At 40.3% G+C, this 25444-nt stretch overlaps 1 pseudogene; it reads right to left on the minus strand.

Moving 5' to 3' along the window:
* Nucleotides 1–807: 807 nt before the first annotated feature.
* LOC142446079 (succinate--CoA ligase [ADP-forming] subunit beta, mitochondrial pseudogene) overlaps nt 808–25444 on the minus strand; it is a 36003-nt pseudogene continuing 11366 nt past the window's right edge.

A 25444-nucleotide genomic window follows, 5' to 3' on the forward strand; every position in this document is an offset into this window, starting at 1 on the left:
AGATTGGGAATCCAACCCCATGCCAGCCCATGGGTGATTGCCATATGTCGGAGGTCAAACAGGCTTTTACCCTCTATCCTATTCCCTAATTTTTAAAAACATTTTAGAGATTTTTATTAACCTTAATTGACAGTCCTAATTTTGTCTGCCATGTCCTTAGTAAATATGCCTTTATTTAATACAGACCTATAGGTACTTCTTAATAATACAGCAGAATCATGGAGACTTGTAGCTATCGATGTTTCATAGTGATTAAAACAATGTACAAATAATGAAATAGCTACCTCACTAAAATACTTAAAAGGCTACTCTGAGCAATGTTTGAAAGCTATTTATAAATAATGATTGACATAATGAGCTTATATTTGGTGTTTCCCATACCCACTTCTTATATAAAACATTGTTTTAATATAGAACTCCAGCAAGGAGGCTAGTTATTAGATATAATATACTTCTAAACTTAAAGAATAAAGCTTTGTCTTCATATTTATTTTATTCATAGGAAACATCAATGAAAAACTCTGTAGCCAATATTTATACACAGGCATATCACAAGTGGCATTCTATAGAAGCAGAAACAGTTGCAAAACCAAAAATGAACTAACTGCATTCTATGTACGCTGTATACAAACAGCTCACCCTGAACGGTAGAATTAAATGCAGACAAAACACTTTGTAGAAGTTTGTTTCCCTACATGGCAATTACAACCTCCACACACTGAAAAGAAAAGGAGTAATAATACAGACTCAGTATTTTCAATGTTTGTAGCACATTTAACACCTCCCACCATCCACTGGGTTGTCAGTTCAGATGGGCAACTTAAACTTCACATCCACCCAGGCTTGCTTGGCTAAGGTCACTATTTCAGAGTTTTAATGCCATTTTAGCAGCTTCATCCAAATCCTCGCAAGCAAGAATGTTTGGTCCGCTGTCTGTTATTAGTGCCTTAGCATCATCAGCGCGTGTTCCTTGTAACCGTATGACAACAGATATTTGAATTTCCAAATCCTTGACTAACATAACTATACCCGGTGCAATGCCATCACTCTGCACGATTCCTCCAGAAATGTTGACCAGGATAGCCTGTGCCTTTTGATCGGAAGCAATAAGCTTAAATGCTTCTGTCACTTGAAGAACTGTAGCACCACCCCTAACATCAAGAAAGGTGGCTGGAGTCCCTCCATGAAGTTGTTTTACGTCCATCACAGCCATGGCCAAGCCAGCACCGTTAACCAGACAGCCTATGGCTCCATCTGGGCCAATGTAGTTGAGATTGGCTTCACTTGCAGCTTTGTCCCTTGCATCTTCCTGGGTCCAGTCCTGTAGGGCAAAGATTTTCTTCTGGTGAAAGGCTGAATTACTATCAAAATTATTCTTTGCATCCATACAAACCACAGCTCCATCTGAATCTTCTACCATGGAATTGATCTTTACCATGATTACATTATATTTCAGAAAAAAAGGGCATAAAGCTTGACCATGTCCTCTGCTGCAGAATCCAAAATATTAGGTGGAAATTCCATCTTCTGTGCAATGCTGAGAGCTTGTTCCTTCTTGATGCCTTCTACAATATCAATTGGTTCTTTAACTATGGCCTCCGGAGACTCAGCAGCCACATCTTCAATGTGGACACCACCTTGAGGACTACCTATTAAGACAGGCCCATGAAATGACCTTCCCATTGTTATTGCAAAATAGCATTATCTCCTGGGATATCTTCTCTGGCAGACCAGTACTTGATTGCTATTCTACCCATTTTTTTCCACTTTGCTAGGTAAACAACTTTTTCCCAATCATATGTGATGAAACAGCTTTTGCTTCTTCTGGAGAGAAACAATCTTCACTCCTCCTTTAAGGCCACTCTCAAATGTTCCTTTTCCTCTCCCACCAGCTAAAACCCGTGCCTTTATCACTACATCTTTTGAACCTAATTTTCCCGCAATTGCAAAAGCTTCATCTGGTTATTTTGCTACGTGTCCTTTGGGAATAGGGATGGCAGCTTCCTGCAGCAGCTCCATGCTCAGGTACTCATGGAGTGAGAGATACCTGTGCTGCTGCACTTGGAGCCTGTGATTGTTTAGCAATCCAGAACTTTCCAGAACCTGTGCAGTGGCCCGCAGCACCGACTGTGGACCCTGGATCCAAGGTGGCAGCCAACTCCCTATACCCAATTTTGATAGCAACTATTTCCCCCAGGATGCTTTACTTCTCTCTTGCAATGATTATAACAACATCACAGATAACACACGCAATTATGGGGTTTATTAGGGATACTAACACGATACAAAATGTTAAGTGTGGGAAGCCGCAGCTCTCGCCGCCATTACAAGATGGCGCCGGGCAGTCAGGGCGGTGGCCCAGTTAAGTGGTAAACAACCACTTAGAGCATGCGCACTGCTTAGATGACATAGTCATAACTCCACCCTGGAGTATGCTAATAAGGGTTCTGGCGAACGCACCAATCAATGCACAGCACGTCCCCATAGAGCGCATATAAGCAGCAGTAGTTTGGGGCTTCGGGGTCTTTTTCCGCATCTGCAAATCGAACCCGCATTAAACGCCTGTGGAAGAATCCTGTTGTGGCGCGTCCTTCTTGCTGGCGAGACTGAGCGCGCGACAGTTAAGAACACAGTTTTGATTTTATCTGCAACAATTCTTTTCAACCCTGTTGATAAGCATGTCTTCCTCTGGTCCTCAGCCCCTCAGCTATGTGAGCCCTGAGCCTGTGCTTTGTTCCAAGGGCCAGGAAGCCCTCTGCTCTGCCTTATGGGCTCAATGCTGCTCCTCCTTTTTCTTTGGTCCACAGACAATGCTCATGGAAGGAATCAGCAGTTAGAAATCAAACGGACTCATTGCTAATCAAGACCTCTCTGAAACACTGAAGTGCAAGGACGTCTCTTTGAAGATGAAGTTATTTCATATCTGCATCATGGTATTTTCAATCAAGGCATTTAATTATGGTGCTGGTGAAGAATATTGGAAATACCACAAACTTCCAAAAGAATAAGCACATCTGTCTTGGAAGAAGTGCTACACAACATGTCTTGGTAGAAAAGAAAGATGTTTACTCATGTTTTATCGACTAGACACATGAATTCTGTGTTAGTCCGCGTAGACTAGGGAAACATCCATAGAAACTCATATGTGTATAAGACAGAGTTTTATATAAAGGGTAATTTTACATTAAGAACATATCCCAACCCAGTCCACTCCAAGCCCCATAAGTCTGATATTAGCCCATATGTCTGATACCAATCTATAAAGTCCTCTTCAGACTCAAGAAGCACATGCAATGGTGTTGAATTCAGGATGATTTCCAGCCAGCTGGTAGAAAGTCTTTGGATCCAGTGATGTCATAAGCATCTCAGCACTCACAGGGGTCTCCACATGGCTTCTCCGGCTTCCAGGGCTGCATCAGGGTAGGTTCATGTGGCTTCTCTTCAGGGATGTTTCACAGGAAGTAAGCAGAGAGAGAAAAATGTCTCTCAACTTTAAGGAGAAAATACAGGAATTCACAGAATTCTCAGGAGAAGGCCATGCCCATACAGAGACCTCATTGGTTATACCTTGATTGACAAGCCAGACTCCACCCCTTCACTTGTAATCCTCAATAAATTGACAGCAGATTATGTAACTACCACACATTCAATGTGTGGGTGACAAGCTATGGATAATATTGAGAAGAATGGGGGATGTTAGTACCTTTATTGTGCTCATTTAGAAACTATACATATACCAAGAAATAGACATTTGAAAGAACAAGGGATTTTGTGAATTGATTAAAATCAGAAAATGTGCTTAGGAGGTCATATAAATACTTATTTTAACTTCATGCTGATTAAATAATCAGAGAATATGCACTATGTGAAAGAAGTTGGGGTACCAGAATTAGAGGCAAGTTTATTAACAGCTTGTGATATGCAAATACGAAAACTTAAAACACTTGATGAAAACCAAGACTATATACTTTATTATGGATTACAACTCATTCTAAAGAAAACCAAATACTCTCAACTGAACCAATACAAAGCACTATAGTGAACACAGGAAAGACTGAAGTTGTTAAGGATTTCATCTTGCTTGTATCCACCATCACAACTCATGGAAGCAGCAGTCCAGAAATCATATGACTTATGAAATTGGGCAAATCTGCTGAAGAAGACTTCTTTAAAATGTTAAAGAGCAAAACTGTCACTTTGAGGACTAAGATGTACCCAATTCAAGGATGCGTGTGAAAACTGGACAATGAATAAGGAAAACAACAGAAGAATGATGCATTTGAATCGTAGTGTTGTCTAAGAATATCTAGAGTCTCACTGGACTGCCAGAGGAACATGCAAATCTGTCTTGGAAGAAGCACCATTCAAATACTCCTGAGAAGTGAGGCTAGTGAAACTTTATCTCGCGTAATTTGGACATGTTCTCAGAAGAGACCAGTCCCTGGAAGTCACGTTTGGTAGAGTGGTCATTGCAAAAGCAGAAGACCTTCAACAAAGTGACTGCAACAATGGACTCAAATCTAACAATTGTGAGGTTGGCTCCGGCTTGAGAAGTGGTTTGTTCGGTTTTCCATTGTGTTTCTCTGAGTCAGAGAAGACTTGAGTGCGCCCAGATAAAGTAACAATATATTCTGAAGATTTCCCTGAGTTTTTAACTTAATTTCTCTTTATATTTCTGTTTAGAAAACTCTGCTCACCTGTCTTCAGGTCCATTGAATCTTTTATTAGTTCTACTCATAAATTTTTCAAATCCACTGTTCCTTTGTGTTACAGGGTTTTTGAGTTTGAACATTAAAAATATTCTTTCTTGGAGTCTACATCTCTCTGTTTAGATGACGTATCTTTCTTGAATGTTATTGTACCATTTTCACTAGATCTCCATATATTAAACTTTGTCTTCCATACAAATTATGTTGCTAGGAGCCATTCGGTTCATTACAGCCCATAAAGACCCTTTGCACAAATTATAGTTACTTTCAATTTCTTGTCTGATAATTCTGACATTTGTGTCTAATTCTGATGATTGCTTTAACTCTTCAAATTATGTTTTATTCTTTTTAAAATTTTAATAATTTTATTGGGACTCATGCAACTCTTATCACCATCCACACATACAACAATTGTGTGAAGCACACTTATACATTCATTGCCCTCATCATTCTCAAAACTCTCGCTTTCCACTTGGGCTCCTGGTATCAGTTCCTCCTTTTTTAAAAATTTATTCTTTTATGTGTTCTGTAATTTCGTGTTGAAAGTCAGACCTATTCATTAGTAGTGGTACTTATGTGAATAGGCCTTTACTTTTAGAATTTTGGTTAATAGAGTTAGAATTCTAGCTACGTTCAGTACCTGCTGTTGCTGTTGGTCCCAAGGCTTTCCAGTTCCTCTGATGAACTTGTTTTGCTTCCTCTCTCATAGATAGTTTGCATCCTTCAGTTCTTTCAACTGCAATTTACTCTTATTTTATATTAGAGTTCAGTTGATGGAGTGGTAAGGTATGGGGAAGGGAAAATATTCTATAATTTTATGATTGAATCTCCGTCCTTTATTTGGCTTGTTGTTCTGTGCTGTGTCCTTCAAAAAGGTTTGTGTGTGTGTGTGTGTGTGTGTGTGTGTGTGTATGTGTGTGTTGTTTATTTTTTTCTTCTGCTCCTATGAGACAAGAAAACAAGAGGAGACTAGAGTCGAAGGAATTTCCTTCTCTGGACAGATTACCAATTACTTACCCATGACCAACAAATGTGTTCTGACTCTTTGAGACCCTATCAGGTGCAAGCAAAGAATTTTCCCTCTGTACACTATACTTTGTTATAGGGAATCCTCCAGGCTCCTTTCACAAGGAAGGGGACTAAGACTTTACTTCCCTTCTGCCAGAGCCACATGGAATCTTTCCTGGCTCTTTACCATGAGAACCTGGTTGGCTTCCTACGGATGAAAATATTGTGGTCCTATGAGTTTCTCACTCTCTGGGAAGCTACATGGATCCTTTGCTAGTGTAAAAAATGACCATTTTCATGTTCCTACCAGTTTGTTCTAGGACTTGTCCTATTTCTGTTCCACAGTTTGTTCCAGACATGCTACTCAACTTAAACTCCATGGTTTCTCCTGTGTATTAGTTTCCTATTGCTGTGGAACAAATTACCACAAATTTAGTGGTTTAAAACATCATTTACACTCTTTCAGTTCAGAAAGTAAAAAACCTGAAATTATTTGTACTGAGCTAAAATAAGGCAGATGTTAGAGCTTTATTCCTTCTAAGTGGTTCAGTGAAAAAACAATTTCTCATTTTTACCACCTTTTAGACACTATAGCAGTCCTACATTACATACCCAATCCTTTGTCTTCCAATACAATATTGGTAGCCTGAGTACTTTTCACACTATCATCTCTATATCTTCCAGTTTTTAAGGACCATTTTGATTACAGTTGGCTTAATTGAAAATCTTGAATAAGTTCTCACTTTTAAAGTCATCTAATTAGAAACCATATTGTCACTTGCTACCTTAACCCCCCACCCCCGCTGACATGCAAAATCACATATCCATAGGTTCCAGGGGTTAGAATGTGCACATCTTTAGGGAGATATTATTCTACCTAAAACAGCTTTTCTACCTACAGATTTCAGTGATGATTTTCTGTAATTTCAGTTCTCTACTGGGTCCAAGAAAGATTATTAATAATAATTTAATTCAGTTTTTTTATTATTGGGAGTGATGATTTTTAAACTTTAAAAGGTTAGTGTTTAAGTTATGTGAGCACTTTTTCACATTAGATATAGAACACTGAAGTAACAGAGCTCTTTCAATTTTTGTCTCTAGGCCCAAATAGAAGAGTTTTAAGAGAGAGGATGGGGAAGAAATACACCCATTAAAAATACTTTGTTTTAGAATGGTCTAATTTAGAACAAAAAGCAGAATATAAAATATTTACATTTCATAGAAAATATAGCCCTTTCTGCATAGAGGAGAACCACACCAAATAAAATCACTAAATCCTGGTGATAAAGTTACTTCTTGTACCTCGTAAGATTTCTGTTTAAAAGGCATTTTGTTATTCAGCGAAAAGGTATATTATATCTCAATTATTTTAGTCTGGGGATTGGGAACTTACAAACAAACCTAGGATGTATTATTATAGAGAAATTTAAATATGTATACTATCACTGAAACCACTTCCTGACTATGATTCAATAACAATATGTTTAAATACAATTCTAAAAGTCAAGGATTTAATACTAATTTGTTAGAAATAGGGTGGAAAGTTTTAATTTTCATCTTAGTTATATGCAATATTTTCTTAGATATCATTGCTGAAATGTTCGCAATGGAGAAGACAATTACTAAACAAAACAGATGTTTTAGAAAACTCAGGATTACTTGATATATATATATATATATATATGAGGGGGTACCAAAAAACCTGGAATTGCGCTGGGCAGAACAGAACTTTCATGGTACGCATTTTCATGCTAGGTAAGCACTGAGCAAGTGGTCTGAGTTAGTGCACCCAGTGGCATCGCCTGGGAAGGTTCTCTCTGGTCACAGTGAATTTTTCATAAAAGCAGTTTCACTTGAACCCTGTTTTTTTTTGTGATGGTTAATTTTAGAAAACATGTATATGGTTGTGAAATTTTGACTCCTGGTCGGGAAAAATGCCACAGAAATTTTTGTGATGTTGAACACAGCTTACAAAGAGAATGTTATGGCAAAAACTCAACTGTAAAAGTGGTTTTCTCATTTCAAAAAAGGAGCAAAGTTGATGGATGACAAACCTTGTTCTGGACGTCCTTCAACTTCCCAAACAGACAAAAATGTTGACCCACAGTGCATGTAGAATTTGTTCCACCAGGTCAGACTGTTCATCAAGCTTTCTGTTTAGAGCTTCTGAAAAGATTGAGTAACAGTGAGCAATAAAATAGGCCTGATTTGTGGCAGCCAGGGGACTGGTTTTCACACCATGACAAGCATCTGCTCATGCAAGCATCTCAGAGCGCCAGTTATTGGCAAAAATCAGCATACCTCTCTTGCCCCAAGCACCTTACCTACCTGACCTTGCTCCGTGTGATTTCTTTTTGTTTCTGTGAATAAAGACGGACATGACAGGACAGCGATTTGATGGCAGAGAAGTCAAGAAAAAAAATAGGGAGGTGCTGCCAGCCATCCAAACAGATGAATTTAAAAAATGTGTCCAAGAATGGAATCACAAACTTGACAAATCTATTAAATGTAATGGAGAGTACTTTGAAAACGATAAGGTTGTTTTGTTAAAAATTACATATATAGGGTTGAAAAACATTCCGGGTTTCTTTGGTTATTCCCTTGAATACCGATATATCAATAGCTATATAACAATATATATATATATACACATCTATCTATATTATTCATTACCCAAACTCATAATTTGGTGAGTATAAGGCTAATTATTTCTTCAATCCTGACAAATGTTGGTATGTATTCTTTATTTCCCTCTGGGCATAATGGATCAAAATAAGTCTTTCCATCCTTTGTACAATATAGCCACAGAGCCTGTTGTGAACCTAAGGAATATACATTGTGAGGCCTCAGTTCTTTACTGTAGTGTTTTCAGGCAATTATATTACTGCTGTTGTTATTTTTCCACTGAGACGTTCTAACTCATAGTGACCTTATGTATAGTAGAACACAATGATGCCTCACCCAGTGTGAACTTCATGATCATTGATTTGTGTGTTATACGGGGCTCTTTAGAGAAGCAAAATCAGTGATGTTTTTATGTGTATGTATCTAGAAAGAAATTTATATCAAGAAATGGCTCACACCATTGTAGAAGTGTGTGAGTCCAGTCCAATTCAAATTTGTGGATCAGGTGGTAAGCAGGATACTTGTTATAATTCATGAAGAGGCTGATGAACCAAGAAGTGAGGAGTTGAAGTAAGCAGACCAAAGGCTAATGGATGCAAAGTCACCTGAATCCACGGTCAGCATCAGTTGACTGATGGCAACTAGGATCAGCAGAAAATATGGCAGGAATTCAGAGAAACAGATGCAAAATCCAGACCCACAAAAGTGATGAGATTTCCTATGAAGTCTGCTTAAAATGAAGCGAGCCACACCTCTAAGGAGTCTTATTTCCAGTTACATCAAGGCTGATCTGATCAAGAAGCCTGCCCACCACTATGATGGTTGCTCACAAAGTTGATGGTGCTGTTATATCCCATCATGAAATTGATTATGATCCATAAGATCACAGCATGAGGGATTACTGCTAAATCACTGAGAACCCTGGTCCAGGCAATCTGACACAAAACCTATTGCAATGTGTTAGAGCCCGTTGTAGCTATTATGTCGCGCCATCTCATTTGAGGATTTCCCTTTTCTTTATCAGTCTTGATCAGCAGTTCTCAACCTGTGGTCATTCCCCTTTGGGGGTTGAATGACCCTTTCACAGGGGTTGCCTGATTCCTAACAGTAGCAAAATTATAGCTATACAGAAGCAATGTAAATCATTTTATGGCGATCGGGGTGGGGGTGGGGGAAAATAAAAAAAAATAATTTTATGGTTGGGGGGCCACCACAACATGCGGAACTGTATTAAAGGGTGGTGGCATTAGGAAAGTTGAGAACCACTGATCTTGATGAATTTTTCCAGAAAAGGCTTTCTAGTTTTGTAAAGAGTTAGTCTCAGAAATTCGAAATGGTGAGGTGGGGATGGGGGGGGGGCATGGCAGCGTTGGGGGATGGTTCCTACCATGTCCTGTAGGGTCACTTACAGTTGACATCGACTCAATGCAGTGAGTTTGTTTTTTTGTTTTGTCTTTCCTTAAGACAACAAACAAGCTGAAATGTCACTATCCTTGCTCCTAAAGAATATTCTATTTGTAGTTCTTCTGTCTTCCTTTTACATTTTCCCACTTTTGTATGTATATGAAGCAATTACCAAGATCATGACTTGCGTTCAATGCACCTTAGTCATCAAAATGACATCTCTGCTATATAACACTTAAAAAGATCTTTGGCCACACCCTTCTCCAGTGAATTTCTTTTCTGACTGCTGCTTTTATGGACATTGATTGTTCATCTCTGTAGAAAGAAATCAACAGCTTCAATCATTTCCTCATTCTATCATGATGTTTTGAGATATAGTGGATCAGAATCGACATAATCTTCAGGAGATTCTTCTGGGGGGCTATTTTTTGTGGCTTTTGCTAAAATGCAGGTTTTGGTTCAGTCTCTGCAACTCCACAGCAAGGGGTCAAACCAGAATGAACTGAGAGCCCTCTGGCCTGACTGGCTGAGCATGGAGGTGGGGGGGGTGGGAGGGTGGAGCAGAGGGAATGCCCGCTGGTCACTTCTTGGAAAAGACCAGGTATAGCAAGGACAGACTTTCCCATAGAGGACACTGGTCTTCCTGACACTTTCCTCAGCCATGTCACTCACTGGTTCAGACACTGACATCCCAAAAATTTTTCAAGATGAACTATAAGGTTGACATATGTAAGAGGGATTAAGGATTTTTTCCCACAGAAGTCACAAAGTTCATATAGATGTGAATCTGTTAATCAGTGTTTGTAAAAGAGCTCAAGCCAGAGTTGGAAAGAAGTCTTAAAGCTATATATTTTGTTGTATGTTTTAGTATAATATGAAATATAGTTTTACAAAATGAATCAAAATTCTTTGGACATAAATGACATAAATAATTGAATGAAATTAAAGCTAAACTAAGATGTGAGGGTTGGAATCTAGCAGGCATTGAAAAGAACAAATCCGAGACAAGAAAGATGAAAAAACAGGCAGGGTACTGGGCGTGGTGGCTTCTCTTTTACTCACTCTCAAAGTATCTCTGATTCATAAATTATTTGCTACAATGTCTCTCATTTAGTCATTTTCCTTTCTATTACTTTTGTCTCTTACATTTAATCTTCATATTAGCACACAACAAACACTCGTGCTGGTCATCACCAGTATCAACTATCATTAGTTGATTTTCTGAGTGGAGACTTTCAAACTAAAACAAACTGACTGCCATTGAGTTAACTCAGATTCTTCATGACGCTAGAGGACAGGGTAGAACATCCCCTGTGGGGTTCCCAGACTGTAACTCTTTATAGGAGAATAGATACCCATCTTTCTCCGGCGGAACAGCCGGTTCTCTGACACTGCTGATCTTGTGGTTGGCAGACCCACATGTCACTCACTATGGAGCAGAGACGCTAATCAACACCAGCTTCTGAAATCATCATAGACGCCATCAGTCCATGTGTAGATTTGGAGAAAAGCATTTCTTGTCCATCATCATCATCATCGTCATCATCATCATGGTCACCATCATCGTCATCATCATCATCATCATCATCGTCATCATCGTCATCATCGTCATCGTCGTCATCATCGTCATCATCATCATCATTATCATCATCATCATTGCCATCTCCTGTAATTACTGCCACTATCACTGATAACATTTATTGGATATGTACTATGCGGCGGGAATTCTCTTAAACACTTTAGAGAAATAATCCTAATCATTTGTGGGGCAGATACAATTTCTACCATATTTAATGCATTAGAAAAGAGCACAATTATACCTACTCAGCAAGGAATTCAAGGCAAGGGCAGCTTCCCTTACAACTGATTGAGGGGGTGAATCAGAAATAATAAACATTTCCAGAATGAACTATTTTCCTATTGGACTTTCAAAAAAATAATTTACAGAATTAGATGGCAATCCCTTCATCGAGATATTACTAAAACTAGTTTGCAATTTGCTTTTCTTTGCACAATCGTGAATTTCTCAAAATGTGCGTGTTTTTTTTTTTTACAGTAATCATTTGGGGCAGGAAGCGAGAGGCCAAGGCCAGACTTTCTCAGGCCTATTCTGAGCTCCCTGGATGAAAGTATGGCAAAGCTTCACCTCACAGGCATTGGGCATGTTGCCAGAAGAGACCAGCTCCCGGAGAAGGACATCATGCTCGCACAGGAGGAGGGTCAGTAAAGGCGACGAAGGCGGTCGACCAGATGGCTACAGGCCGCAATGAGGAGCTCAAATGTGAGGACAGCTGTACGCATGGTGCAGGACCTGGTCGTGTTTTGTTCTGTGATCCATGAGCTTGCTGTCCCGTTGATGGCACCAAAGCTCAACAATGACAACATTCTGAGCTCCCAGATCCCAAGGATTTCTTTCCTTTCTCTCCTCTTCCAATAGCCGCAGCCTTGGCTGCTTCTACCTTCACCCAGGTGAACCCTTCCATGTCCTCTCCTAATTTTAACCTCAGCTCAGCACTTGACTGCTCCACGAACACAAGATTTGACAGATTAGGTAGGGGTATGAGTCGGAACATATTTGAACATGAAAACTTGCTGCCAAGCCTGAGGTACCGGCTAGCTGATACAGCTGGAGTACAGACTTCTGGATAAAATTCAATTGCAGTCTTTAATGTGAATTATGAGATTAAAAGGAGAACCAGTCACTACTTGTGAGTGAAAAGGAGGATGCAGACAAACATGTGGGTGTTCCAAGAGGAAGAATGAAGTAGTGGTGGGTATTTGGAAGCCAAAGAGAATGGCGAAGGGTGAACCTAGAAAGACAAACTGTTTCAAAGCAGACCCTGTTGCTTCAGCTATCTTTTAGCCATTCTGCTGCGTGGTTTGTGAATCCGCTGCTGCATACCACAGACAGACTCCTCAAGGCAGCTTGCTAGACGATGGAAAACGACACATCACCTGTTTCCTGGGTGGATCCAATAAGGCCCCCCGCTCCTTCCTTTCTCCCTCCTTACTTCCTTTCCTCCCTTCCCTCCTGCTTTCCTCCCTCTGACAAATATGTATTGAATCTTACTGGGTAAATTCTTTTTCCAATAATGGGGGTCCAGTGAATAAAATGGTACTAGAATTTCTATTGCCAACATTTTTCTAATCTATTCTTTAGATATCAAGCCAGGGTTCACTAAGGAGTGCTCTTAAAACACAACTTACTTTTTTAGTCTCTGTAAATCTAGTGGGAAACTCTCAATCCAATGCTCTCCAAAATAATTACTTATTCGATGCTTCTTGTGACCTTAGTGTGTGTGCTATTTTCCCTATTTCTAAGACTTAGAAACAATTATTTTGCAATCTTGGTGTCTTTATGCTATTTCTTCATGTCTCTATATGAAGAGTTATTTTCAGGTAATCTTATATCTGTTACAGATACCATAGAAAAAATGAAATCAACATGCTCCCTTTTCCTAAAGACACGTGCATTCTAGTGCTGTGTTTGTAAAACTGAATGAAAGCAATTTCCCCCCTTTAAAAAGATTTGTGAGTCTAGATAGAAGGGAGTGAGCTGCTGGAGAGAGGGCAGGGAAGCCTGTCCAAAACTATACCCACTCTGTTACATACAAGACTGCCCTTCATTCACTGTTTCTCTGGCTGTTAATTAGAAGCAAAAAGGACCTCCTGCCTTCTGCAAGTGCTCGAGGGTAGCCGAGTACTCAGGTGCCTCTTCTACTACTCCCTACCTCCCATTTCCTAACTGTAGCCCTAGGCCAGCAGTTCTCCTTCAGACAGCCTTTGCTCCCCACAAGGAGCCTTGCCAACTGGGGAGGGAGCCGACAGGCAGCTGGAAATCTGAGGAGGATCCGCCTCACTAAAGGGACATTGAATAGGTAGGAAAAGAAGCCAACATAAACTTCTGTCACTGAATAGGGCAGTGTCCACCATTGGCCCAAGGTGAAGTTAGAGCAGAGCACACCTATTTATTCCTGCTGATTTAAGACCTCATTAATGAGATACGGCGGAGAGCAAATGAATCATGTCAAAAGAGAACACACCCACCCATGCATTTATTAAATGTGTCCCTAGTATTAGAATCTTTATATTTTATATTCTGTGTTGAGTGGAGACAGCGATCTTGCTCTATAAATGATCAGGAAGGTGATTTCTGTGTGTTTGAGTCAGACTGAAAAGTGTCCAATTCCCTCCTCCAGGCTCTAAAAATAAACGGCATGTCTGTTACTTACAATGTTGGCTTCATTGAAAGTCTATTTGACATGGTTTTTCCATGCACAGAAAAAAAAAGGTGTGGTTCTTACTGAAAACGCTTATGAAATCCTATTTGATGATTTTGCAGGACCCATAAAACACTTAAGATTACTCATATATTGCTGGCTTCAGAGTAACTGAAATGATCATAGTGATTGTTTCTTAACTCCCTACAGATGTTGGAAAATTACAAGTCTGGTGCTTAGTAAAAATATTACTCTGCATATGCCTGGCTCTTGCCTTTATTTTAATGAATGGAATTCTTTGAAAACTTGAAATTTTGCTTTTTTGATTTCTCTAGACGGCAATTAAGGTTAATTGATTGATTAGGTAAAGTTCTGGGAAACTGAAACTAAGTGATTACATGCCATGCGGAGACCTTCAAACACTTTGTGGAAGGGAACGATAATGTCAGTTTCCCACGAATTTCATGGATTTCTAAGACAAGAAAACAAGTCGCCTTCCCTTTCCTTTTGCCTTTTGTCTCCTGGAGTTTGCTTGGAGAATGAATAATGACCCCTATGCGGGAGGTTGAGACGCACAGACTCAGGAACATTTCAGGGTTTTCTTAAAGAATTCGAGTCTGCAGTGCCTTCTGGGCTCTTCTGCTACCTCCCCATTCCTCAAGAGCTTACAGTAGGGGGACGAAAGTCCACACCACAGCAGTGCTCTGCACAGGGAACACATCTTGGGGGGAAAAACAAGAATTTGGACCAGTCTTTTCCAGGCTCCTGCCTAGTTCTGTTGGCATTTAGATATAGCTGAGGTGGGAGGAGACTTCCATTCATGTAACAAGAAGTAGGTAAATAGTTGCATCGTTATATCCATAAAGTGTTGTAGCAAGAACTTTGGAAATTTTCTTTAAAAAAGAAATTCTGAGCCTACCGCCAGGGAAAAAAAGCTGGGAAACATAATTTTTTTATAATGTTTTGCTTATTGTGAAGGGAAAATTCTCAGGAGGCTAGAACGAGAAGCCAGCACTTATTGGCAATTGAAGACTGAGCTGGCCCTGGACCCATCTCCCTGTTTTGGAAATCTGTGCCAATGTAAACGTATTTATTGGTTATTTCCTAGACCCAGAGAGGGATGCTTTGTCTATTAATACCATGTAACTATCAATTTTCTTCATTAAAATCAACCGTAACTTGTGCTACATGAGTTAAATTCAAAATAACTTCCTTTTTTGGGGGGTGTTGAGTTTCTTATACTTTTTCAGGTTTTTTAAAATTAAAAGATAATTTTTATTGGGGGCTCTTACAGCTCTTATCACAATCCATACATTAGCTGGATCAAGCACAGGTGTACATATGTCACCACCATCATTTTCTAAACATTTGCTTTCTGTTGAGCCCTTGCTGCAGCTCTTCCTTTTTCCCTCCCTCCCCCAACTCTCATGAACCCTCGATAAATTATAAATTATTATTATTTGCCTGTCTTACACTGACTGCTGTCTCCCTTCCCCCAGGTTTTCTGTTGTGCATCCCCTGGGCTGGTGGTTATGTGTCAATCATTGTTATCGGTTCCCCCTTCCTCTCCTGAGCTCTTATCTCTCTCTCTTTACCTGTGCACACGATCTTGTCTAGAACACAGTGAAAGGCAGGACTGGGGTCATGATAGTGGGGGTGGTGTGTGTGTGCATGTGTGTGTGTAAGCCTCAAGGAGCCAGAGGAATATTGTGTATTTCATTGGTGCTATACTGTGCCCTGGTTGACCCATCCCTTCCTTGTGACCCTTCTGTGAGGGGATGTCCCATTGACTATAGGTGGGTTTTGGGTCTCTGCTCTGACTCCCCTCATTCTCAATAATTTTGTTGTTGTTGTTGTTTGTTTGTTTGTGGTCTTCTGATGCCCAAAGGCCAAGACCTCTATTTTTATGAATTAATATTTTTACATATGTACACACTTATGTTTATATTCCAATCCATAGGTTTGCTTCAAGATCTTTCCTCTCCTTTTTCCTTCCTCCTGCCCCACCATCAGGCTCACCTTCTTCTGCCTCTTAGTCATTCGTCTCAGCTAGGTTGCTGTTGCTCCGACATCACTGGGATCTCTATGTCCTCCGCATCATTGCTTTTAATTCCCTACTTGTTCCCCTGTCCATGGCATTGTTTGTTCACTGCCTCTTTCCCTGCCTTCTCCTCCAGGCAAGTCCCTCCAGAACCATAGGTCCCATTGCTTTCTTCTCGGGCTTGATTCTGATGCCTATCTTATATAGGTAGGCAAAGCAACAATAACAGGGACAAAACAAAAAGAAAACAAAAGACTGAATAAAAAAGAAACAAACAAAAAAAAGAGAAAGAAAAACAAGCAAAAAAGAAAGAAAGAAAGCATACCTAATTCCAGGTCTCTCCGTCTGCTGACCTTCATGACTGTCTCCCCACCAGTCCTAGGATGGGGGGGTGTTCCAGGAACTGCACCTCCTATCCACAAGTCTACGTGGGGGCCTCCTCAGGGGTCTTGTGGCTTTTCTTTGCCCCTGTTACTGATCTATTATGTGCCCTTCTGGGTTCCCCCCACTGTGGGGGTGGTCTAACTGGACTCACTCCCTGCCATGTGTCCCCAGCATTGTCCTCTGTCAAGGTATATTTAGTGACTCCAGCCAGGCGACATTGCATCTTGAGCTGTTGTCACTCCTACAGTCCTCTCGGTGCCTTAGCTGCTCCATGGAGGGCCATCATCCTCCTGGATTAGAGTGCCAGTATGGGGTCTAGCTCTTGCTCTCTCTTTTTTCTCTCTTGGTTTGCTTCTGTAAGGGTGTGGCAGACCGGCCTCTCTCCCCAATCTGTAGGTTTAGTGTTGTCCTTTGTAGCACCTACTTTAGGAGTGGGGTGGGGTAGGCAAGGCAGGTGCTGGTTTGGCTCTGATAGAGCAGGCCCTGTAGACCTCTCTGTGCATGAGTTGTTCCATGTGGCTACATCACCCTCAAGGTTTGGGGTGCTGTGGTGGGACCTGCATGCACACTCCCATTTCTAAGGAGACACAAACAAAACACACACCCTGGATGGATTAGTGCCTTCCTGTCCCCATGTCATCACCTCCCTCTTTTTGTTTCTCTCCCCTCCCCCACTTTCCCTTTCTTTGTGTTGGAATGACATGTCCATCCTTGGGTTTGGTCTCCCTCCTGCCCCTCCCCAACCAGTTGCCTGTATTTCAGCCCATAAAGTGTGAGATGCATGGCTTTTCTTCTTTACCTACTAGAAAACCGTGTTTAAATTATTAAGTTAGAATAAAAATAAACAAATGAAACAGGCTCTTAAAAAAATATCTACAGTTAAAATGCTCAAAACCAGAAGAAACTATGCAACCCAATGAATCTATAATAAAAGAAACCTCCACCCCCAAATTCTAAATCAAGCCCACTGCTTCGCTTCTTGCTGTGTATATTCTACCATTTAAAAATATGAGTATCAAAGGAGGAGAGTGGGTGGGTAAGTCTCATGGCGTTAGCAATCAGATCTCAATTCAAAGAAACATAAGTTTGAAATTAAGTTTATACAGAGAGATAAGAAAGAAATTCCAAGGCTGTTGTTTGTTTGTTTCTTAGTTTTAATCATTCATGTTCTGCTTGTAAAGGAAAGAGATTTTTTGAAATGCATCTATAGGAGTAAACAATATCTGCCACCAGTTAGGAAGTAGAAAATCATATTCTGGAAAGGCAATTGGAGAAGTCAATCTGGACTTGTTGAGAACTTGTCTGGGAAGCAAAGTATATACAAGACCACATTTGTTCTGCATCACTAAGCTCATCACTGTTGTCATAATAATTGGCATCATCTGGGAAGCTTGGCTTTTTAATACCTAACTTGCTAGCTGTCCCTAAGTGGCACACTTACACACTCAACTTGAAGCCAAAAGGTTTTCAGTATGAATACACTCAGAGGTGGCTCAGAAAATATCATTTCTGGAGATCTGCCTTGAAAACCCAGTGGGACATTTCTACTCTGTACACATGGGTTCCTATCAATTAGAATAAATTAAGCAACAACTCGTAACAATCTACCAACTACTTACTACTGGTTGAAGCTCCTGCCCCCCACTTACCACTTGGTAAAGATAGAGTAAAATGAAGACAGCCTTCCATGATCATCCTGCTAGTCAAGCCCCATAGAAAGATAATGAACCTTATTGAGCAAAGGGACTAACATTCTGATCTCTATAGAAGTTATGAAACTGATGTCAAACAAAATTTGGGATTCTTCATTTTCTGAGAAAAATGCTCATGTTTATCATTAAAGCATATTTCCCTTTAACTTATTTTCCTCCAAATAGGAGATTTATAAATTGGAGTTGCCAATACACAACAAACCTTATGCCAAGCCCCATATCATCTGTAATCAGTTCTATAATCATATATATCCAATTCAGCTTCATAAAAGAAAATTCTGAAATGTGGTGTCAGGAATTATAAATGACGCACAGAGTGATTTTTATAGTAGCTGTGTTTTAAAATTACACATGAATTTGAGGTGTGTACAATCTACATGCCAATTTATATCCCCCTTTTTATAACATCTTTCCTGAAATGTTATTGGAAGAGGATAGGAGGAAATTTGAAAGGTCAGCAATACTAATTTTAGGTGAAACAGCTAATGAACATTAACTTCTTTATAATCAGACATTTTGGTTTCATTGCAATTGGCATTATCTGGCATGTTTTTGATTGGAATGCCCCATGTAGCATACCTGGTTAAGAATGGGCTACTTACATAGTTATAACCAAATAAAGTAGTTGGCAATCTACTCTCCATGCAACAGAAACTCAATCATAACTTCATATCCAGGTCAAATTGTCAATTAACGGTATACTTTTCTTTTTATAATTCTTATTCACTGTTGTCATCTGGGGTAAATTAGCTAATTGTTGGGTGTGGATTTCTTTGGCTTAAGCTTTTCTCCTGTGAATAAATATTTATTTAATGATTTTTTAAAGACAAAAATATTTACTGTTTTATTCAGGGTGGTCTTGATACTTTCCATTTGTAGAGTTAAGTGGGCTGATATTCAAAAAGCCCACAAAGGTTAAAGCTAGACAGATAAATTTGTTTGATACAATTAAGACTGGGCTGATTAGAGCCTTTTGTCCCCTAATAATAGGAGCATTTCATTCAGTAAGGTGATCACTGTTGTCTCTGTAAGTCACTTCAAGGTAAATCTGAATATGTGACTTTATTTCTTTCTATTAAAACTCAAAGAATTGTTACGGGGGGGAAGGGCGCAACCTCCAGGCCACAGACACCATTATATATTCTATATAAGAATTAAGAAGGTAAATGAATTCAGCACTGACAAAATGAGTCCCTTAGCCTTGGCAAAATCAAGTCAAGTTATCCTGAGCCAAGACAAAGAATGTATTGTTGTTCTGATATATTAAGGCAGCTTTTATCAATTATTTTTTTAAAATACTCCTTTATTTAGGAAAGCATAAAAATTCACTTTAAAATATCTTGTTTTGAACACAAACTCATCTTCAGAAAATCCCAAGAGAACATAAAAAAACATTCTCATCCTTCATATTATAAAGAAAAGTGGTAATAATCATTCACTGACCCATCAGGAATATAAAATAAAGGTCTAGAGGGTGTATAGTCTTGGCATCTGGGATAAGTTTAGAAAAATAGAAAAGCCACATTATAACAAATGAAGTGGGGGTGGGAAGAAATATGGGCGGGGGGGGGGAAATAAAACTAAACTAAAAACAGACCAGATGTTGACTGCTGGATGTCAGTGGCAAGAAGAGAAACAACACATGTGGGTTCAATGTTCTTTCTCCAGACAGAATGTCAGAAAAACATCCCCTTTAAAAGATCTAAACCACTGCCACACACACCCTAACTGGATTCCTTGGCGCGAAGAAATGGGGTCAGAGATGACTAGACCTGAAAGATATGCCTAAATTTGAAGGAGAGTCTGAAAATTACCAATGGTTGAAGCAAATAAAAACTTATTCTGTATAATGTAATTCACCATTACCAATATACCCACATTTTCATCTGCCTGAGGAAAACCAGCTGGATGTTTTATGACCCAAATAACAATAATGGGACATACATTTGAGAAGGAAAAAAATAGCTTAGAAAAATGTATAAAATTTGAAGAGTATAGCACATAGTTAGATAGTTAAAAATAGATTTGATATTGACTTTTTATTTTCAGAATATAAAACCTGTTCTGTCTTATTTGATTTTTGTCTTAATTAGGAAAATCCCAGACCAACCAACAAGAAAAATGCTTTTCAAGCACATAGAATGCAAAATACAGACTAGATTTATTTTTTTAATCATTTTATTAGGGGCTCATACAACTCTTTACAATCTGTACATACATCATTTGTGTCCAGCACATTTGTACATATGTTGCCAACATCATTCTCAAAACACCCACTCTCCACCTGAGACCCTGGCATCAGCTCCTCATTTTCTCCTCCCTCCTGACTCCCCCTCTCCCCTCCCCCTTGACAATTTGTAAGTAATTATTATTTTATCATATCTTACACCATCTGACGTCTTCCTCACCCAGTTCTCCACTGTCCGTCCTCCAGGGAGGAGGTTACATGTAGCCCTTGTCATCTGTTTGCCATTTCTCCCTCACCCTCCCTCCACTGCCCCGATATCGCCACTCTCCCCCACTGTTCCTGAGGGGCTCATCTCAGACTGGATTTCTAAACGTGAGGAGGCTCTTTTTCATGTTCTTTTTCCTTTTAAAAGAAATAAAATCCAAGCGATATTCTGCTCTTGCCCTGGTAGGTTATAGGATCATGATGTAATATGATACATTAGAGTTGAAGTAGAATGCGTTCTTTGGAGGATTTCTCAGTCTAATAAAGAAAGACATAAAAGTGATGAACTATGACAACACAGTGGGGGAGGGGGGAGCTGAGAAATAAGAAAGCCTAGAAATGTCTGGAAGCAGAAGTGTATGCTCTTAATCCACTTCAAGGAGAAGTCTTCCTTGAGGAGGTAACCATTGTGCAAATCTCAAAGGAACAGTGCTATTAAGCAAGGCTAAGAAGGGAGGAAAAAGACAATCTGGGGGGAAACAATGACCTGAGTAGAAGCACTGGAAGCAGAAGAATACATGGGGAATTCTGGAGCTCAAAAGTTGTTGCATGAGAAAAGAAACATTGACTGTTGACTGCCCTTTTTGCAGTGCCTAGAAAGTCGGTGGTTCAAAATGGAAGCTTGGTAGATAATCATGAATTCCATGACTGTTTATAAATTGATTCTTAAATGTCCATTAAACGAAGAGGCCTTGATCTGCAGACATGGCAGCAGAGACTAGCCGTGGGGCTTTCTCTTAGGCTGAAGCCTACAGGATGGAAGGTTAGACAAGGCCAGTATGGGGAAAGAGGGGCAAGCCGGAGGCCTTTAGTGGAACTAGAGCCCAAAGGACTTGATGAAGGAGTTGAAGAGGATTCCTATGTGGCTGCGGGAATCCAGGGGGTTAGCTTTGCTTTAAATCTGTAACAGTTGTGTAGGGCGGGATGTAATGCATCAACGAGGTAGTGGTTATGATGTGTTATTATTAAGGATTTTAAGTATTTAATCTAGTTCACCATTTTTTTCTAACCTTACTACAATTCTTCACCAAGAGATAAAAATATTTCAAGATTGTGTTCAACTATTTTAGTAGTAATATTTCAGCCTTTTAATCATATTTCTTAGTGGTTGAATTGTGGATGATTCTCACTCTTATGTATTTCGATCAGTTGAATGTTCACAATGTTCATTTGATGAAAGGGTGAGTGCATATCAAGGAAAATAGAAAAGTTGTGTTAAAAAAATCATAGAAACCTCTTTTAAATAAAAAATATCTAAATATGAAGCTTTTTTTCTTGGCATATCCTCCATCTAGGTCTTTTTCCATTTCTTTAATCTTCCCCCACAAATTGATGTGGAACATGGAAGTTTTGGCATTGTCAAGTGACTCAAATTGTTGTTTTTTTTCTTTCAATATTATTTGCACTTGGGGAACATGAAAATTCTGCTCACGAAAATTCTGAAGAATGAGCTACTTCATTCAGCATTGTCATGAACAGGAAAAAATAATCCTGTGTAAATTCCCTGGCCTTTTTCTAACCAACTCAGTTTCCTTTTTTAAAACTTCTTCCTATCAAGCCTTCATGGTCATCCTGTGTCTGTTGAGAAATTTTATCAAGATTATAGCTTGTAAGCACAAAAATAAAATTGCCATAAAATTATGGAGAAAGACAAGGCTTTCTTCTCCCATAAGAAGTTAGAGTCCAAGAAACCCACAGGGACAGTTCCATCCTGTCCTACAAGGTCATTGTGAGTTGGCATCAATTAGGTGCCAATGAGTTTGGTTTTGTTGTGTTTTTTTCTGAGCTTACTTCTCTGTCTTGAATTTAACTGACTAAGCTGATGCCCTGGACGCCACTGTTTTATTAGGTGTTTTTAAAAGATACCCTAACGAGACTAAACTCATTAGTGCTGAGTAGATTATGACTCGCAGCGAACTTATATAGCATTTCCAAGTCTGCAAATCATCGTGGGAGCAGATAGAGTGGGGAACAAATAGCCTCAGCTTTTCCTTACAGAGCAGCTGGTGACTTTGAACCACAACCTTGAGTGTCATGATTGTGTTAGGCTTCTGAGGTGGTTTACCTCCGTTCTTGCTTCACAAAACTGAAAGAATTCACACGGCAAAAGCACTGTGGTAACCCAAGTGACTTCTAGGGGGGAAAGAGATGTTTCTGGTATGACAGTCTCAAAGAGAACATGCTATTGCTGGAAAATGTTCAAGGCCGTGCAGGGAACCCAGGGGAACTCGTGATGAAGATGGGCACTTCAGGAGAGCAAGAAAAACCATGGGAAAAGAAGACCAGAACAGGAGCATGAAAACACGTGTGTGGAACCAAGAGCAGGAAATCCCCAGAGGCCAAGGGCAAGTGAGCCGCAAGTGGGAACACAGGTGCGGTGCGTGTGCACCCACACGCAGGAAGAATCTCACCCTCCGTGGGCAGTCTGAACCTGAAAGATAGAGGAGAGAAGAGAGCCCTGCCATAAGCCTGTGTTTTTTATCCACTCCAGCTGGGGAGGTGTGGGTGAGGATATTGACCAATCTTATTGGGTGAGGTGCACCTGTGTCATGTCATGTCGCTGGTGCCTAGTCTATGTGCCCAGGTGTACCTCTCGCCTGGGCATAGGTGACTTGGGTTCCCTGAACATGTTCCCTCCTGGCTTTTCCCATAGATGTCAACTTAGTGCGCCTCGTTTCTTTGCAATCCCTTTATTGTGATTCTGCCAGCCAAATTTTTGCTAGGTATGTATGTGGGGGAGACAACTCCCCCTTTTCCCTAATCTAGCAATTGGTCATTCCCCACTGAAAGAGTATGGACACAAATCTTTGAGGGTACTGGGTGGAGACCATCTCTGACTACTTCCTGCTGTCAAATGGACATGAAGTGGGGCTTTGGGGCCACACCTTTCCGGCTCTCTTGGGAAGGGTTGTATTCACATAGGGGGCCAGAGTAGATGGGGTTGAGGTGATCCAGACATGAGTGATCCTGGGGATGGCAAACTTGGCTCAGGGTCATTAGTAATCTGATGACTCCTGGAAGAGACAAAACAGGTGAACAATTTGGGAGAGGCCAGGTAGAGCTTTGGGATGGCAATGCCCATGGAAGTGTGGGCTAGTCTCACATTGGAAGATTCCAAAGGAAATCACAGGAGGTATGAACACTGGATCGGCAGGCATAGCCTGTAAGTTTAATTTAAACACAGGAATTATGTCAAAGCATTTACTAAAGACTGTTGTGTGTTTGAGGTGAGGTTTTCTGCCAAGCGTTGATCTGTCTCAGGGCACCGACAAAACACCATCTTAAGGCCATCCGATGGTACACGTGTGCACTTATCTTGCTGTGTTTGATCTGTGTCTGAGGACCCTAGTTCCAATGCTTGCAGAGTTTTACTTGTGAGTGGTGGATCCATGTGCTTTGTTCTGAAACCTTAGTGGCAGTGGGGCTAGAATCACTGGGAAAGGACTGGTTGGAGCTGGAAGTTGGGAGGCCTGTCCTTCCAGGTTTTTATAATAAGAAACTAGGGCTCCAGGAAGGCACAAAGGGAGATTTTTGTCCCCTTAGGCTTGAATAAACCTGTATTGATGGAAAGCCTCTTGGCATTGGCTACTCTTATGGCATATTTCTGTATTAAGGATACTCTGTACCTACACCTGGTTCTGTTACGAGGAAAGGCTGCCCATATAAAACTTTTTAGGAGCTTAGACATGTAGGGTGTCATGGGGTAATTCTGAGATGCAGCCTAGCTATTGGCAGTGCATCTTACCAGTGCATCTGAGTTTCTTGCGTCAGTGTCCTGAAGGTTAATTCTTTAAAGATTGCACCAGGCAAGTGGAGATGATGTTATTCCTAAGTGTTAGGAAACTGCCTAGTGATTTGAAAAATGCAAGGAGACCCATTAGCACTTTGTAGTGATTTGGGAAGCCCAAATCAAGGAATTATTTCCTGAAGTAACTGTTTAGATACTTCATGAGCTTTCTCGTGCAGGTGGGTTATGCTTCAATCCACCCAGTAAAGGTGTTCATGAACACAGGGAGAGATTTGAATCCTTGGATGGTTGGGACTTGAATAATTTACTCCTGCAAATCTTCCCCAGGGTAAGATCCTTTGTGTTGAGCAGGCTGATAAGGGTGACTTCTAAGCATCCTTTGGGGACTGCTGGTCTGGCAAGTGGCAGTGAGATGTTATTGACTTGATATTTGAGGCTAGACTGTTGAGTAAGCAGTGTTAAGGATAGTTTATAGCTAAGATGTGTGGTGTCATGGAAAGATTTTGCATCTTTTTAAAAAAAATTTTTTATTTTAACAAATTATTGGGGCTCATACAATTCTTTTCACAGTTCATACATATACATACATCAATTGTATAAAGCACATCTGTACAGTCTTTGCCCTAATCATTTTTTTCTCTTTTCTTCTTTTACATTTTATTAGGGACTCAAACAACTCTTACCACCATCCATACATATACATACATCAATTGTATAAAGCACATCCATACATTCCCTGCCCCAATCATTCTCAAGGCATTTGCTCTCCACTTAAGCCCCTTGCATCAGGTCCTCTTTTTTTTTTTTCCCCTCCCTCCCCATTCCCTCCTCCCTCATATGCCCTTGGTAATTTATACATTGTTATTTTGTCATATCTTGCCCTATCCGGAGTCTCCCTTCCCCCCTTCTCTGCTGTCCCTCTCCCAGGGAAGAGGTCACATGTGGATTTTGCATCTTTCCACCGGGTGGCAGTTACATAATCTCCTGTCAACTTGCGAAGAGGTGGAGTCTAGCCTGTCAATCAGGTCATAGCCAATGAGTTCTCTGTGTGGGCATGGCCTTCTACTGAGGATTCTGGGAATCCCTGCCTTCCTCCCTGGAGGTGGGACACACACTCTCCCTGGGAGACTTTCCTGTTGAC

Source organism: Tenrec ecaudatus, chromosome 4 (genome assembly GCF_050624435.1).
Source record: "Tenrec ecaudatus isolate mTenEca1 chromosome 4, mTenEca1.hap1, whole genome shotgun sequence".
NCBI classification, from domain to species: Eukaryota; Metazoa; Chordata; class Mammalia; order Afrosoricida; family Tenrecidae; genus Tenrec; species Tenrec ecaudatus.